We start from the raw sequence: 17626 nt of genomic DNA, 5'->3' as shown, positions 1-17626 counted from the left end.
CCCAGGAAGTGACGTCACCACAGGCGCGAGCGCTGCGGCTAGGGCGTCGCCATCTTTTTGATGGGAGCTCTTCGCGCCTTCACACCCTCAATTCCCAGGTCGCGCCATGTTGGTTTGGGGCGGAAGTAGCGGAGACCGGGCTCGGCCCCCTTAAAGGGACAGGGTTGGCTGTAACCTTCGGGGCGCGCTGGGGGACGAAGCGGTGAAGCAGCCGAGGCGGGGGTGAGTAGCTGGTCCCTGCGCGTTGCTGCCCCGAGGCCGGGTGTCGAGGCCGGAGGACATGGTAACCGGTTCCGAGCTCGTTTGTGCCAGAATACTCGCTGCGTTTGATGCTGCTCGTACGCTGAGTGGCTGCGCCGAAATTTTAACCCAGCCTGGAGCCGCCCGCGGGGATAAATTGCGCGCGCTTGACGCTGACCCGCACTCCAACGCTGGGACCCGTCAGGCTGTCCTCTCTGCACCCACACCCCGCACCCCCGTGCCCCGCGATGGTATCTGTGCGGAGGAAGAAGCCCAAGGTAGCTTGGCCATTTATGGGCAGAGCCGGGGCTGGAACCGGGACACCGCTCAGTGGAGCCTGAGTCCTCGCAGTTCCCACACTGACACTAGTAACGGCAACCACGTTAGGAAATAATCCGTACAATGGAATGCAGTGCAGCCGTTAAAACGAAAAATGTTCAATATGCACTAACATGGAACGACTTCCAAAGATACCTTAGATAAAAAAAAAGGAAGGAGCAAAAGAGCCGCGTTGATCGGCGCTACAGTTTGTGGAAAAGAACGTGTGTGAGAGTGTGCGGGTGTGCGCACCTCTGTCTGGTAAGGTGCGCAAGAAGTGGTTAACTGTGGTGGCCTCGGACAGGAGAACTGGAGTCCTGGGTACCCGGGCAAGGGGGGAGAATTTATTTCTTAAATAAGATGATGAAGATATAAGGGCTCGGATCCGTCGAGACTTGAGCCAATGCCTGGGTTCAGCCCTCCTGCTGGAAGGTCTGATTTCCCCCTGTCGTTAGAGGAGGGAATAAGGCTCAGAGATTAGGGATTTTAGTGATATCTCATGGCCAGGAAGGGGAGAAGCTGGAATTTGAGCCCTGGAGGGTTTTACACTAATGGCCAGGGTCTCCTTATCCCACTTCCCACTGAGAAGCTTTTTTTTTATCAACCACATGACACCCAGCATGGGGTCTGGCACACAGGCTAATCCAAGTTAACTGTTGATTGGCTGTTTACTGACTGAACAGGTCGAACAGACCAGAGACAACGTGATGTGTAGAATGAAGAGAGGAACACTAGAGGCAAGAGCCCAGACTAGAGTCCAAGGCTTGCCCCTTTCCAGCCTGGAGACTGTGAACCTGGCACATCCCTCCCTGAGCCTCCATGTCCCCACCTATGGAACTAACAAGCACAACCACAACAGCCACGGGTGCCCCCCTCCGTCCTACTTTGGGCTTTACATGCCCCATTTTACGGATCAGTAAGTGAAGCACAGAGAAATTAAGGTAGTTGCCCAAAGGAGGTCCCCGCAGGGCCTGACTCCCCCACTACCTGAGAGAGATTGCTGGGCTCCTGGGTCTCCCTCCACCTCCAGGGATCATCCACACTAATGCTTTGGGAGACCTCCAGTCCTAGTTGAGCTGCCAGAGGCTGAGGATCTGGTAGAGAACAGGACAGACACACAGTTCCTGTCCTTGAAGTCTAGTGAGGGTGACAGACAATCCAGCGGTTAGCATCTCTGATGAGCTCTGTGGTGGGCAGAAGCTCAGGCCTTGGGAGCACAATGGCAGGAGCATCTGGCTCAGCCCGGGTGGCGTCAGAGAGGGCTTCTCAAAGTAGGTAACTTTTAATCTGTGTCTGAAGAACGTGTAGGATACCTGGAAGGAGGAATGATGACGCTGGAGACCCATGCAGAGGTGTGCTCATACCTGAAGGTAACTGACATGATCAGAGACCACGCAGGTTAGAAATGTTCAGTCTAGCATCTGCATGAATCACTCCTTCCTCCTGGAGAATGCCTTCCCATGCCAACATCTGTGGCTTTCCACCCTCCAGCCACACTTAACTTCTGTGCAAATTCCAAAGAGTAGGACTTCCGGATTTTATAATCCAGGTGGGGGCGACAAAGGAACACAGGAAAGTTAACAGCAAGGAGGAACTTCTTAACTGACACGCCCACCTCCCTCCTGGACACCCCCACCCCCACCCCTGAATACCTTCCCCCTCCAGATTGGCAGCCAACCTGCTAAAGCAGGAACTCTGCCCCTGTGAATCCAGGTGTCAGTACTGGTAGTTCCTGTCTTTCCAGCTGTTTACGCTCACATGGGTTCTCAGGTTGCCAGTGTGTTGGGACATCTAGTTAGTTGGGCATGACCCTTCCCTCCCCCAGTTCTGTAGCCAGTCAAAGTTACTCCTGCTACAGTGAGAGAGGAATCACTGTCAGTACTGTCCCAACAGACGTGGGGCCACATCCCACTCCCAGATTGCGCTGCCAGCTCCTTGGAAAAATGAGCAAATGCTCATGCTACTTCCTCATTCCTGGACGATGGTGTAAGCTTTGGATTTGCTGCTGAGGCCCTTCTGTGCTTTTCTGGGACTTTGACTTCGGGTAAGTCATTTCCCTGCCCTGAGCCTTAGTTCCTGTAAAACAGATGTGACTCTCTTTAATGTTCTTGCCAGGCATTAAGTATATAAATGTATATATATTTTCCCCCATGTGTAAAACTGCCTTAAAGAGTGAGATTTCAATTTTGGATCTGGATCCTGTGCCAGGAGGAATAAGGAGTGGGCTACCTACTAGGTGTCTCACTCAGGGTCTCCACTCACCAGCCACCACCCCTCTTACCCGGATACCTGCAGTCTGGGCTCCAGAAGTCATTTCTCTCTCCTTTGCCGATTCCAAAGTCAAGGGAAACTAGATGTAAGTCACTGTGCTTACTAGATCTCTCCAGACAAGTTGTCGCCTCCCTTGGGGCAGAACAATTGACTCAAGTTTTCACAAAACATTTGTCTTATAGGGACTCTCTGGTTTTAGACTGAAAAAAGAAAGGAAGACGGAAAAAGAGAAAGAAAAATCAGGATTCATTATCTGGCAAGAGACTTTCCTGTATAGGCTTAAATCTTAACAGCTTTTTTTTTTTTTTAAGATCTTTTATTTATTTATTTGAGAGAGAGAACAAGCATAAGCAGAGGGGAGAGGCAGAGGGAGAGGGAGAAGCAGACTCCCCGCTGAGCAGAGAGCCCAACACAGGGCTGATCCCAGGACCCTGAGATCATGGCCTGAGCCGAAGGCAGACGCTCAACTGAGCCACCCGGGCGCCCCGTTTTAACAGCTTCTTATTGACAGGTTCCTGTGGGCCAGGACCTGTGCTGAATGCTTTCTGTGAATGACTGCATTATTGTTATCCCCTTGGACAGACGAGGAAGCTGAGCCTAGAGAGCTTGCAGCATGGCGCGACCAAGGTCCCATAGCTGGTTCAGAGTGGAGCTCGGGACCATTCTATCCACATCCAAGCTTTCATTTTCTGGGATTGTTCATGTAACAAGCTGGTCTTGCCTGGGCATGGTCCTCCCCTCCCCGGACCCCTTCTCGAGAGGCACTATGGTCCGTGTCTTCTCAGTAACTGGGGGCACCTGACATTTTGAGCGCAGGGCATGCTAAACATCCTTCCAGACACCAGATGGATCTGCTCAGTAGAGAACTGACTCACCCCAAATACCAAGTGTGCCCCTTTTGAGAAACATTCAAACCAACTCTCCATATGGCATAGACTTGGCTTAGATGGCATGGGGCTAGTTGGCAAAGCCAAGATTCTCTTGCCTGCCCTTGCAAGCTGCCATGTGGGGTGGAAGGGACATGGCTCCGGTCCCCAAGGGCTGCTGGTCTGCAGGCAGGGGAGCTGATGAAGGCGGCTGCACCCACCTCCTGAAAAAGGGATGTTTGGGGAAAGCCTATGGACTATTGGAAATAGGCGAACCAGGATTTGAATCCCGGCTCAGGCTCTCAGCTGAGTGAGCTTTGTTTGTTCTCCTCTGAGCAAAATAGGGATGATAATGCCTTCCTAGTAGGTTGTTTTAAAGATTAGGGAATTTAGCACAGGAGCCAGATGTATAGTAGTTGCCCTGTGAGTTCAGAGGAAGGCCCAGGTGGACACAGAGGCAGAGAGGAGGCAGAGCTGGGACTGGGCCCTGCTAGGGAGATAGGACTGGGAGGCATGCCAGGCAGGGGCTTAGACGTCTATCCAAAAGCAAGCAAGGGGTGCCTGGCTGGCTCAGGTGGTAGAACGTGCAACTCTTGATCTCAGGGTGATGATTTCAAGCCCTACGTTGGGCGTGGAGCCTAAAAATAAAAAAGGGGCACCTGCCTGGCTCAATCAGTTAACTCTTGATATCAGCTCAGGTCATGATCTCAGGGTTGTGAGAAAGAGCCCCTTGCTGCCCGCACTGCGGTACTTCTCAGACTAATATTGGAGGAATAGCAATAACAATGATGATATCTGTGGAACACTGACTCTTTGCAGGGCACCACGCTAAGTGATTTTCATGTGTCCTCTCATTGACTTCTCATGACAACTCTATGAAGCAGGTGCTAATCATTCCGATTCAGAGATGATTCTCAGAAAGCCTTAATAATTTGGGGTGCCTAGGTGGCTCAGTCGGTTAAGCGTCTGCCTTCGGCTCAGGTCATGATCCCAGGGTCCTGGGATCGAGCCCTGCAGCAGGCTCCCCGCTCAGCGGGAAGTCTGCTTCCCCTCTCTCTCTGCCCCTTCCCCAGCTCCTGCTGTCTTTTCTCGATCTCTCTCTCAAATAAATAAAATAAAATCTTTAAAAAAAAAAAAGAAAACTTTAATAATTTGCCTAAAGTCACAAACTAGTAAATGGCTTCAGTCCAATGTCTGTCTGATTGCAGAACCTGACAGCCTCAAAAAAAAAAAGTATTGAAGTTTATAAGACCCCAACCCCATCCCAGAGAAAGCCACTGTTAATAACTGAGCAGTGTCCCTGGAGAGACAGCCTTATACATAATCAAGCCGTCCTTGCTTTGCACTACAGAATGAGTTTCAGGCACCAAGGTTCAGTTAAGTAACACCAGTCTCTCAACAACACCGTTGCAATTCCAGCTGTGGTGTTCTGTTAACTATGAGTAATTGCACAAAGTGCGAACCTTGCTACTCTTTAGTCCACAGATCGCTATGGAAATAGCAGATGTGCTTTGCGATCCGGTGACTAATCACATCACTTCTTTCAAAGCCTGTCAGGGATTGGTCACCGTGCATGCCATTCAGTTCACACACAGACACCAAAGCTCGGAGTTGTGTTGCTTCCTGCCTCCCAGTGATAAACCCATGCGACAGGCTACAAAAATTGATCATCAGAAGAGGGAATTGGCCAACGACGACGAAAGTGCTGCAAAGAAATGCACAGAGCGATAAGACAGAGTGGGAAATTTGCATGGGACGTAAATGGAGTGTTGAAAGAAAGCACTGGCTGTGGGAATGTGGACAGAGCAGTCCTTTGCTGTTCCAGCAACTCCAGCTACACAACCAGAGAAACTTAGTGAAGGCAGATTGACGAACATACATGACGCACGTAGTTCTAACCAAATGGATGAAGGTGTCCCAGAGGAAGGGATGCCAAGCACAGAGGTCACATCAAAGGAACGCCCAGATATATTTCACAACAGTGAAAGCACAAGGGATGAAGGGTTTGAAGTTGATGTATACTCAGAAAGAAGCATGTTAACTCATCAATGCTGAGAAAAGATGCTCGTTCCATATCCTAAGTTACGCGACTAGAAGGAAGCAAGCAATCACTGTTCACGCTACTCTGGATAATTTCCCCCCAGATTTATTGAGTTATAATTGTCATACATTTACAGTTTACAACGTGTTGAGGGGGCACCTGGGTGGCTCAGTCGGTGAAGCATCCAACTCTTGGTTTCAGCTCAGGTCATGATCTCAGGGCCATGATATCGAGCCCCGAGGTGGGTTTGCGCTGGGCCTGGAGGCTGCTTAAGATTCTCTCTCCCTCTGCCTCTCCCCTCCCTCTCTAAAAAAAAGAATTTTAAGGTAAAGTGCACAACGTGATGATTTGATATATGTAGACATTGGGAAGTGACTCCCACCATCAAGTTAATTAACATACCCATCACCTTACAGAGTACCTTCTGTGTGTGAGAACGTTTAAGATCTACTCTCCTAGCAAATTTATTTTTTTTAAAGATTTTATTTATTTTATTTATTTATTTGACAGGGAGAGAGAGACAACAAGAGAGGGAACACAAGCAGGGGGAGTGGGAGAAGGAGAAGCAGGCTTCCCGCTGAGCAAGGAGCCTAATGCAGGGCTCCATCCCAGGACCCTGGGACCATGACCTGAGCCGAAGGCAGACGCTTAAAGACTGAGCCACTCAGGCGCCCTCTCCTAGCAAATTTAAATTCTACAATACGGTATTATCAACTATAGTCACTATCTCTACGCTAGGTCCTCAGAACTTCATCTTAGAACAAAGTTTGTACCCTTTTATCAACCTCTCCCCATTCCCCTCACCAGGTGGCCCCAGCAACCACCATTCTACTCTGTTTCTAGGAGTTCGACTTTTTTTTTTTAGATCCCAAATATAAACGACACCACACAGTATTTGTCTCTGTGTGAATACATACTTATTTCACCGGGCATTACACCCTCCAGATTCATTCATGTTGTAGCAAATGGCAGGCTTTCCTTCTTTTTTAAGGCTGAATAACATTCCATTGTATACGTACACAGACCACATTTTCTTTATCCATCCATCCATTGAGGAACATGTAGGATGTTTCCATATCTTGGCCATTGTGAATAATGCTGCAATGAACATGGGAGTACAGATATCTCTTTTTTTATTTTTTAAAGATTTTATTTATTTGGCAGAGAGAGACACAGAGAGAGACACAGCGAGAGAGGGAACACAGGCAGGGGGAGTGGGAGAAGGAGAAGCAGGCTTCCCGCCAAGCAGGGAGCCCGATGCGGGACTCGATCCCAGGACCCTGAGATCACGACCTGAGCCAAAGGCAGACGCTTAACGACTGAGCCACCCAGGCGCCCCAAAACACTTTCATTCTTAATGTTTCTAATTTAAACAGCATTAGTAATGTAATACATACTAAGTTTATTTTTAGTTTTACTATTTTTTCATTTCCCTGTACATTTATAGCAAACCATTAGAGAGTTTGTGATGTTTGAGAGCAACTCTCAAAGATCACAGAACAATCAGATTTTTCCCACTAATTATTAACTTCCCTTTGAATGATTTCAGGTTACATGCTTGTTTTTACAGTCCTGCACTATAGTGGGGAGTGAGGACTGCCTGTGTGTGTATGTGTGTATGTACACACCATCACATGCGTACCTGTCGCCCTGTAATTTAAAAAAGGAACCTGGGGTTACATTCTTTTTCAACCAGCTGGTTTTTTTTATTACCATACAATTTAAAAATTGAGGTGAAATTCACATAACATACGGTCAACTGTTCTAAAGCATACAAGTTGGTGGCATTTAGGGTGTTCACAACATTGTTTTTTTTTTTTTTTTTTTTTTTTTTTAAAGATTTTATTTATTTATTTGAGAGAGAGAGAATGAGAGACAGAGAGCATGAGAGGGAGGAGGGTCAGAGGGAGAAGCAGACTCCCTGCCGAGCAGGGAGCCCGATGCGGGACTCGACCCCGGGACTCCAGGATCATGACCTGAGCCGAAGGCAGTTGCTTAACCAACTGAGCCACCCAGGCGCCCATAGGGTGTTCACAACATTGTGCATCCCCCACCTCTAGTTTCAGAACTTTCTCATTACCACAGAGAAACACCCTTGCCCATTAAATAATCACTCCTCATTTTCCCTCCCGTCTCCCGGTGACTACTAACCTCTTCTGACTGTAAGGATTTTCCTATTCTGGATGTATCACATGAAAGGAACCATATACTATGTGACCTCCCTGTGTCTGGCTTCTGTCTCTCAGTGTAATGTTTCCAAAGTGCAACCAAGTTGTAGCATGGATTGGTACATCCCTTGTTCCTTTTTTTTTTTATTTTTTATTTTTTAAAAGATTTTATTTATTTGACAGAGAGAGACACAGCGAGAGAGGGAACACAAGCAGGGGGAGTGGGAGAGGGAGAAGCAGGCTTCCCGCGGAGCAGGGAGCCCGATGCGGGGCTCGATCCCAGGACCCTGGGACCATGACCTGAGCCAAAGGCAGACGCTTAACGACTGAGCCACCCAGGTGCCCCTCCCTTGTTCCTTTTAATGGCTGGACGATATTCCATTGTATGGAACCACAATTTACTCAGTCACCCATTGAGGGACATGTAGATTATTCCCACCTCTTGACAATTATGAATAACGTTGCTATGAACATCCGTATACGAGTTTCTGTGTGCACGTGCATTTTCATTTCTTTTCAGTATATCCCTAGGAGTGAAATTGCCAGGTTGTAAGGTATGTTTGGACTTCATACAAATTAAAATTTGTGCATCAAAGGACATTATCAAAAATATGATCAAGGTCATTGATTATTTCAATTTTTGTGGATTGGGTGAAATAGAGGTCAACTCCATTCTTTTGTATATGGCTACCCAGCTGTCCTAGCATATTTGTTGAAAAGACTATTTCTTCCTCCATTGAATCATTTTGGCACCCTTGTCAAAATCAGTTGACCAGGGACACCTGGCTGGCTCAGTCAGTGGAGCATGAGACTCTTGATCTCAGGGTCATGAGTTCAAACCACATGTTGGGTGTGGAGATTACTTTTTATTTTTTATCTTTTTTTTAAGATTTTATTTATTTGACAGAGAGAGTGAGAGAGAGCACAAGTAGGCAGAACGGCAGGCAGAGGGAGAGAGAGAAGCAAGCTCTCCACTGAGCAGGGAGCCCGACGTGGGGCTCGATCCCAGGACCCTGGGATCATGACCTGAGCCAAAGGCAGACACTTAATTGACTGAGCCACCCAGGCGCCCCTGGAGATTACTTTTTAAAAAAGACATATGGGAGTGCCTGGATGGCTTGATGGACATTGGATTGTCTCCAGGTTTTTCGGTCTCACACACATGCTGCATTAATCATCCAGAGGTATACCTCTTTGTGTATATGTGTGAATATTCCTGTAAGATAAATTTCTAGAGAGAGGAAGTATTTCTAAAGTCAAAGAGTAATGTATGTTGTTATTGTGAAGTTGCCCTCCAAGAGTTACACCAGTGAACGCTCTAACTTGGTGTTTCCCAGATCATGAATTATAACCTCTTAGTGTATGGTCGTATAAATTTGGTGAGTCTCAATCTCTTATTCTCTACACAGCTGAGAGGCAGAGAATGGTGTTTCATTTTAAATTTGCATTTTGTTAATTATGAGTAAGGTTCAGCCTCTTTAAGTTTATTGACTATTTTCTTTTTTTGTGAATTTATATCTCTTGCCCACATTTTTTTTTCTGTTGAGATGTTGATCTTTTGTTATTGATTTATAAGAATTGTTTGTATATTGAGGCTCATACTAAATTAAAATGGCCTCATTACTCGTCTCCTTCATTAGACTGTGCACTCCTTGAAGAAAAGGAAGGTATCCTATTCACTGTTATATACCTGGTAGCCTAGGGCATAGGCATAGCATGTAATAGAAGTTTAATAAATATTTGCTGAGGCGCCTGGGAGGCTCAGTTGGTTAAGCGACTGCCTTCGGCTCAGGTCATGATCCTGGAGTCCCAGGATCGAGTCCCGCATCAGGCTCCCTGCTCAGCAGGGAGTCTGCTTCTCCCTCTGACACTCCCCCCTCTTGTGTGCTCTCTCTCTCATTCTCTCTCTCAAAATAAATAAAATCTTAAAAAAAAATAAAAAGAAAAAGAAATATTTGCTGAAGCAATGAAAAGATATGCATCTACTATGTGGCAGGCCCTGAGCCAGGTGGTGATGATAAAAAGATGAACAGAGGAGAGTCCTCGTGTGACCGAGCTCACTGTCTGGTGGGAGCAATAGACATTCATTCTCTCACTCAAAAGTTTCTGTAGCAGCTTACTCTCTGACTGGTGCATAATGTCCATTGGAAGAGCCAGCCTGCTGGGATGAGAAAAATGCCAGGACTGTGACTCAGGTGACCATGTCCTGGTGGAATCTGGGCTGGTCATTTCCCCTCCCTGGTCATCAGTATCTCCATCCATAAAATGTGAGTGACTGGACCAAAATCCCTTATTTCCCATTGAGTATCTGCCATTGAGTATCCGTTTGTCTGTGCTCCTTTTTTTTTTTTTAAGATTTTATTTTATTTATTTGAGACAGAGAGAGAACATGGAGGGGGTGGGGAGGGTCAGAGGGAGAAGAAGAGTGAGAAGCAGACTCCCCACTGAGCAGGGAGCCTGACATGGGGCTCGGCTGGATCCTAGGACCCTGGGATCATGACCTGAGCCAAAGGGAGATGCCGGACTGACTGAGCCACCCAGGCGCCTCTCAGAGTCCTGAGTTTATTTATTTATTTTTTTGTGAGTAAAGCGATAGAGGTTTATTAAGTGAAGATACAGAAAGAGCTCTCAAGAGTGAGAGGGGTCCCGACAGGGCTGCCCCAGAGTCCTGAGTTTAAATTCCACCTCTGCTACTTGCTAACTGTGGCTTTGGGTGTGTGACTTGGCCTCTTGATGGAGCCTTTCTCGTAGGTTTTAAAGTGATAGAACCTGTATGGTGCTGTCAGGCTGCCGGGCACAGAGAAAGTATGAAGTCATTAAAAGGCCACTGTCATTACCCTTAGGACAGACCTCAAGGCTATAGTGCAGTTGGCCAGGGAAGACCTGCTTCCCAGAAGTTGAGGGAGAGGCAAGGGGAGTTGGAGGTGGGTTTGGCTTGGGAAAGGCAGCCTGCGGAGCCCCCAGGTGTTGTCAGAGAGGTGTCTGTGGAGGTCCCTGGGTCAGCCCAGGCAGTGGGAGGACTCTGGTCTGGAACGCCAGCAGTCCCACCGCACGGTAGGCCTGGGCCAGCACCCTCCCTGCTGTGGGCCTCCTCTATGAAGTAAAGCCACAGTCCCCTCTTGCCACGCAAGGGTCGCCCTGTGCCCAAATATGTGGGGTTCCAGGGCCAGCTAGCCGGAAGTCTAGACAGAGCTGGTTCCGCGCGCCCCCTGCTGGCAGCATCCGGAACAACAAACCCCCAATCCCCTTTCTTCTCGAGGGCTCCACCTTGACACCTGCTGGTGTTCTGGATGAGAGCAACCCGCAGGGCCACCTGTGCCCTTCCTGGCCTCGGCTCGGACCCCCATGGCTTCTTCCTCCCCTTCAGATTTGTGGAAACTGCTCCCACTACACCTGCATGCTTATAGACACAGAGATGTGTGCATATGCTCGTGCAACTGCTCATATTTACACGATATCATAACCACACAAAATTTGCCTATGTCCAAGGTCACATTATACTTTCATGGGCCCCTTTCTCCATTAAAAAAAAAGTCAAAATTATATATTTGGGGGTGAGGGGCAGAGGGAAAGAGCGAATCTTAAGCAGGCTCCATGCTTAGTGCAGAGCCCAACACCGGGCTAGATCTCACGACCTTGAGATCATGATCTGAGTCAAAATCAAGTCAGACTGAGCCACCCAGGCAGCCCAATAGAAATTACATTTTACAACCATGTGTTGTAAAGAATGAATATCATGCAGGCTGGATTCATTATTATATATTCATCATTATTACATTCCCCCTTTTTTCCCTTATTTTAAAGTAAATTAAAATTAAAACATTTTCATGGGATCCTCAAAGTATTGTGGGTCCTCAGCACCATGCCTGTGGAGGAGGCCTCATAGAGAAGTCAGCCCTGCCAAACATGAGTGAATTCACACACATCCAGCCCCACGTGTCATATTACAGTGATTCAATAGTATTCATAAAGTGCCCATTCTGTTATGAACATCTATCACTTACTGGGCACCTTTTATGTGCAAGGCACTAAGGGACGTGTTTTCCGTAAATTATCTTGGTTTTTTTTTTTAATAGTTTTTTATTTATTTAAGTAATTGCTACACTTCATGTGGGACTCAAACTCACGACCCCAAGACCAAGACTTACATGCTCTTCTGACTGAGCCAGCCAGGAGTCCCTGAGTTATCTTATTTGTATTTATTTTATCCTTAGGAAAATTGACATTGAGAGAGGTGAAGTGACTTGCCTCGACTCACACAGCCAAGGTCTGAGTGATACCAAGGTCTGTGTTCGAATCCTCTCCCCAGGGGACTATTCAGGGCCCAGTCCTTGCTTGGCAGGCGCAGAGCTTGGCAGTAGTAAGACAGAGTTGCCCCACAGATGGAACAGTGTGGTGCTCACTTCCATGCCCCAAAGACTCGCCCCGGCGCACACACCAGCTACCCCCTGCCTGGGCAGTCTCCTGCGGTGGAAGGCAGCTCCTGGTTTCCAGCTCCAATCCCAAGGCAGTGAGACTAGTTAAACACAGTCTCATCCAGCATGGGCTCTCTTTGCCCTCTGTGGAGCTGGCTACCCCAAGGCACCACCTCTCCCCAGAGCACGCAGTGCCCAGAGTGGGTGAAGGGCTGAGATTGTGGCGGAGGAAAGGGGAGGGTCATGAGCTGGGATCTTTTCCCTTCTGAGTGTGACCTTCTGCCCTGTGCTGGCCACTGGGTGAGGCAGACCCTCCTCCGACCTCCAGGAGTTCACTATGAGTGTTAGTTGTTATTTTATCATTATTACCAGTATCTTTGCCTGTTAATGGAGGTGAGGAAAGCACCTGCTTTCCGGGCTGTTGAAAGGGTTCGATGATATATGGTCCTTAGCGCGGTACCTGGTACAAAGTAAGCACTCAGGAGATTAGAGCTGACCGCTGATTGCATTAATAGTATTCCCACCACTGTAATCCAGTGAGATGATAAAGGTGTATGGGGCGCCTGGGTGGCTCAGTCGTTAAGCGTCTGCCTTCGGCTCAGGTCATGATCCCAGGGTCCTGGGATCGAGCCCCATGTCTGGCTCCCTGCTCGGCGGGGAGCCTGCTTCTCCCTCTCCCTCTGCCTGCCACTGTGTCTACTTGTGCTTTCTCTCTATCTCTCTGTCAAATAAATAAATAAAATCTTAAAAAATAAAAATAAAAAAAAATAAAATAAAGGTGTAATTTAGGGCAGAGGAGGTACAGTCACTTTAGGAGAAAGGACAGAATTCATAGACGTGGAATGTTGTGGGTGAGGGTGTCAGAGGATCAGCCTGCTGGGCATCCACAGATTTTGGTCAGGAGACAGAAGAGGGTCCCTCTGGAGGAGTCAGCAGGACATCGGTCCCAGAACAGGGGCAGCCATCCCTGCATGCGGCCAATCCGAGGAGACCAACCATCTCCATTTGCCCAGCATGGTCCCAGTCCCAAGAAACCCCTCAATCCTGGGCAAGCAGGACAGTTGGTCCCCCTAGAACATGCGGCAGGCACGAGGTGCCTCCTGTGACCAGCACTGGACTCAGACCTGGCCATGGACTGACTTCATGTCCCCTGGCTGAGTGAGGCTGAGGCACACTGACACCTTCCCCTCGATGTGACACACTGTGGAATGTCCCTCCGTGGAATGTCCTTCCTCAGATAGAAATCACACTACCCTCTGTTGTTCCAAGCTCTGGTTCTTAGCTACAGCCATCAGGGAGTAAGTACTTCCTGCAGGGTTCCCCTGGGGAGTGACTCAGTTCTGAGAAACTAGAGCGTAAAGTCCGACCAGACTGACTTTTCAGCTCCTGGCATCTCCCAGCCCTCTTCCAGTCCCGGGCCTTTGCACCTTCCTCGCTGCCAGGCGCACTTTCCCTGCTTTGGGACTCTGCACCAATGCCGCATCCTCCAGGGAGCCCTCCCAAGCTCCCAGGTCCCCAGGCAGGTGCCCAGAGCCCATTGCATTCATTTCCAGGAGCTGCCGGCACAAAGTACCCCAAGGTGGGTGGTTTTACACAACAGGAAGTTTCTCTTTCACCATTCTGGAGACTAAACGTCCCAAATCAAGGTGTCAGCAGGGTCATGGTTTCTCTGAAGACTCTAGAGGTGAATCTGTCCCGTGCTTTTCTCTTAGCTTGTGGTGTTACCAACCAACAATCCATGGAGCTCCTTGGCTTGTAGATGGCCTACCCCCCCGATCTCTGCCTCTGTCTTCATATGGCCTTTCGCCTGTGTGTCTGTGTCTCTTCTCCCTTCCTCGAAGGACACCAGTCATACTGGATTGAGGTCCACTCTAATCCAATATGACCTCATCCTACATGGATTACATCTACAAAGACCCTAGGTTTCCATTCACAGGTGCTGGGGGTCTTCAACATACACTTTTGGAGGACACAGCTCAAACCATAACACCTGTCTTTGTACTTGTCAGGAAATAGTTGCTGGATGAATGAAGGAGAGAGTGCTTGGGGGCATCTCCTCTCCGCCCCCCACCCCCACCCCTACCCGGGGACCAACAGCTCATGGTCCCTACTGTAGTCTCAGCCCTATGCCAGGGCCTGGCCCCAGAAGATGCTCTGGAGAAGCTGATAATTGAAGAACGTAAGGACGAAGTGCCCCACCTTTGGACAGATGGCTGATTGTCAGTGCTCTGAGACGCTTTGGAAGACCCTGGGGGAAGAGGCTGGCTTGCGTCAGGGTTTAGAAGGGACTAGCTGGGTAGCTGCCTTGGTCAGGCTGAACTTACTTCTTATAAGCAGGTGCAAGCAGCTGTCTACTTCCAGAGTCTTCTAGAGTGGGCAAGCCTGACTAATGCATTATAAATTATTCTCTTTAATTTCTCCTTCATAATGAAGTTAGAGCATTCTATTGGTAGTGACAAAATTCCATGAACAGGCAGGTTACATTGGACTTCCGGTTTCCAGTCCTGTGCGTAAGGAGCTTGGAAGTCATCCCTCCATCCTCACAAGCAGAAAGCTGAACAAACCGAAAAATCAACACCTCTTCTTAGACCCATTTGAGAAGGGACGTCATGGGTCAAAGCACTGCCTCCAAAATCAGAGAGACAAACCAGCAGATACAGAGAATCATGACTTAGCGGAGCAGAAACCTCCACGGGGACCAGTTCAGGGGGATGAAACCTAAACATAACGGACAAATTGCTGGAGACTCAGTGTGGACACATCTGAGAATTCAAGAGGCTAGGAGGGCCCACAGTCCGACCCTGGTCTGCCACCAGAGTTTGTCAATATAGCGTTTTGTTGTTGTTGTTGTTTAAGGTGGGGTTTTTTTGTTTGTTTGTTTTGTTTTGTTTTGTTTTTTGAGAGAGAGGAAGCACAAACGGGGGGTAGGACAGAGGGAGAGGGAGAAGCAGACTCCCCCCTGCAACGGTATAGCTGAGGAGCTGTGACAGACACTGTAGGCCGTGCAAAGCCCACAGTATATACTCTGGCCCCGTAAAGAAAAAGTTTGCTGACGCTGCTCTAGAAGGAGAGTGGATATAGGGCCACAAGTAACAGGTAGACAGGAATGGGAAGTGTGGCTGGGGGGACAGCAAGCGAAAGGGACAGTGGCAGGAAATGACCTGGGACAGGTGGCCTTGCATCTGATTTCACAGGGCCTTCTAGTACATGCTAAAGACTTTGGATTTTATTCTTAGCATGAGGATTTAGGAAGAGAAAAGCAGCCTCTGGAATCCAGGAGCTGGCCTGGCACCCACAGATAGGACCTGTGTTGTGTTGGACATGAACTGTTGCACAGAACATCAATATCAGACAAGGCCACGCTGTGACCATAATAAATCCAGAAGAAAAAAAAAAACACTCTGCAATCACGTCTGAACACAGATGGACGTGAACATTGTCGAAGCCACAGGAAACCCAGCGCCCCCCTCTCGTGGCACACATGGTGGCTGCTTTTCCACCAAGTCTAGCCAGCCTCACTTGAGCCTGCCTCCCTATAAATATGATTATTGTGGGGCACCCGGGCGGCTCAGTCGGTTAAGCGTCTGACTCTTGATTTTGGCTCAGGTCACGATCTCAGAGTCCTGAGATTGAGCCCCGCCTTTGGGCTCTGCGCTCAGCAGGAAGTCTGCTTGTCCCTCTCCCTCTGCCCCTCCCCCCGCTCATGTGCGCGCGCAATCTCTCAATTAAATTAATTAATAAAACCTTTAAAAAAAAAAGATTAGTGTGATATCCAACCATAAAGTGATCCCTGCTTCTGAAAGCACCAATCTAGCTTCCCTGGACCCTCCCCCAAATCACTCCACCAAAGTCCAAATCCCATAATAAGTTTGAAGAGCCTCTCACTGAGACCCCAGAGCGCCCTGGCATTCACGTTCCCTCACTGCAACTCCGTCACGGCTGTGCTCCTGGTGGTTTGGGGCTGAGGGCATGGACAGGGTTTAGCCGTTAGGCCTAATTTCCTGTTAATGAAAGAGAAACCAAAATAACAGCAGCTTGAACAAGATCCATCCAAGGTCCATCCCCTCCTCCCCACTAAGTCCAGAGATAACTGATGGTTCCTCGACCATCAGGGGCCCAGGCTCCTTCCATGTTGTGGCTGTGATTTCCACCTCAGGCAAGAGGAACATTCGAAATATATACAAAAGTAGAGCGTAGACTATACTAACCCCCCCAGTCTCCACCCATGGCCTGGCTTACTTCATCTATTCCCCCATCCGCTTCCTACTTCCACCATCCGGAATGTTTTGGATTATTTTGAAGCAAATCCCAGATATTATGTCGTCAATACTTCAAGCGATATCTCTGAAATAGAAGGACTGTTAAAAGGAAAGAAAGAAATCTCCAATACCATTAGCACAGCTAAGAAATTACTGATTTCTTCATATCATACAATACGCAGTGTTCACATTTGTCCCTCAGACTCACCCCTAACATTTGGGGACCCTCGATGGAGCCCACACAGCGGATGTCTAGATATTTACAAGTCTAATGCAGCTTTGCTCGGGGGCATTCCCACCCCGGGGCCCACAGCCCACTCTCTGAGGACCACCCTTGAGACACAGTGGCTAAGGATGCTGTGCTCTACCCAACCTTTCCTGCCTGGCACAGATTCAAACCCGAAATGAGAACTAACAAGTCCTAAGTAGTCAAGCTTGGAGGGGGGGTGGGTCCCAGGGAGGCTAGAGCACCATTACCTGGGGAACCTGGGGTGCCTAGCTCAAAACCAAGCAGCCTCTTTCTCTCTGGTTCCCCCTGGGGGTAGAGGTAGGTTTTCTTCACATGCAACCTCCAGGGTGTGCATGCTCTCTATCTCTCTCTCTCTATCTCTGGCTCTGAGCCCCACATCCTCGGGTCAAAGAGGTCCGGTTCAGCTCGTTCTTCCCTCTCCTGTAACCCTGCTTGCTCAATCAGTTGCCAAATTTTCCATACTTTCCTAAGAGATTGATAAGGAATAAGCACCTTCGTGGGTTTTTGTTGAGTGCTTGCCCCTCGGGGCGCCCAGGATGGGAGGGGCGTCCCATTTATAGCTGGTTTTTTGGAATCACAATCCCAGATGCCCATGCACGGCATTCAGTCGTCTCCTTTGCCTCTCAGCTTTCTGTTTTGACAAAGTCGGACCTACAGAAAAGGTGAAAGAACCGTGCAGTGGCCACACGTCTGCCTAGGCCCCAGATTCAGCCCTCGCTCACGTCCACCGCATTTGCAACCGCCTCTCTCTGCCCTGCCCTTGTATATAAATGTCTTTGCTGAATCTTTTGAAAGCAA

General features: G+C 48.6%; 1 protein-coding gene across 7 annotated transcripts in view; it reads left to right on the top strand.

Annotated features, from left to right (window-relative positions):
• Positions 1-67: 67 nt before the first annotated feature.
• The window catches only part of KYAT1 (kynurenine aminotransferase 1), a 31940-nt gene continuing 14381 nt past the window's right edge, over positions 68-17626 (top strand). For 2 of the 7 annotated variants that reach the window (XM_032418686.1, XM_032418681.1), the window contains exons 1-3: positions 68-222; positions 1858-1928; positions 2452-2602. The gene's annotated coding sequence lies outside the window, so the exon portion shown is untranslated. The other 5 variants (XM_032418688.1, XM_032418684.1, XM_032418685.1 and 2 more) reach the window with 5 other exon arrangements.

This window comes from Phoca vitulina, unplaced genomic scaffold (genome assembly GCF_004348235.1).
Source record: "Phoca vitulina isolate PV1807 unplaced genomic scaffold, GSC_HSeal_1.0 scaffold21, whole genome shotgun sequence".
NCBI classification, from domain to species: Eukaryota; Metazoa; Chordata; class Mammalia; order Carnivora; family Phocidae; genus Phoca; species Phoca vitulina.
This window is presented reverse-complemented; position numbering and strand designations above follow the sequence as displayed.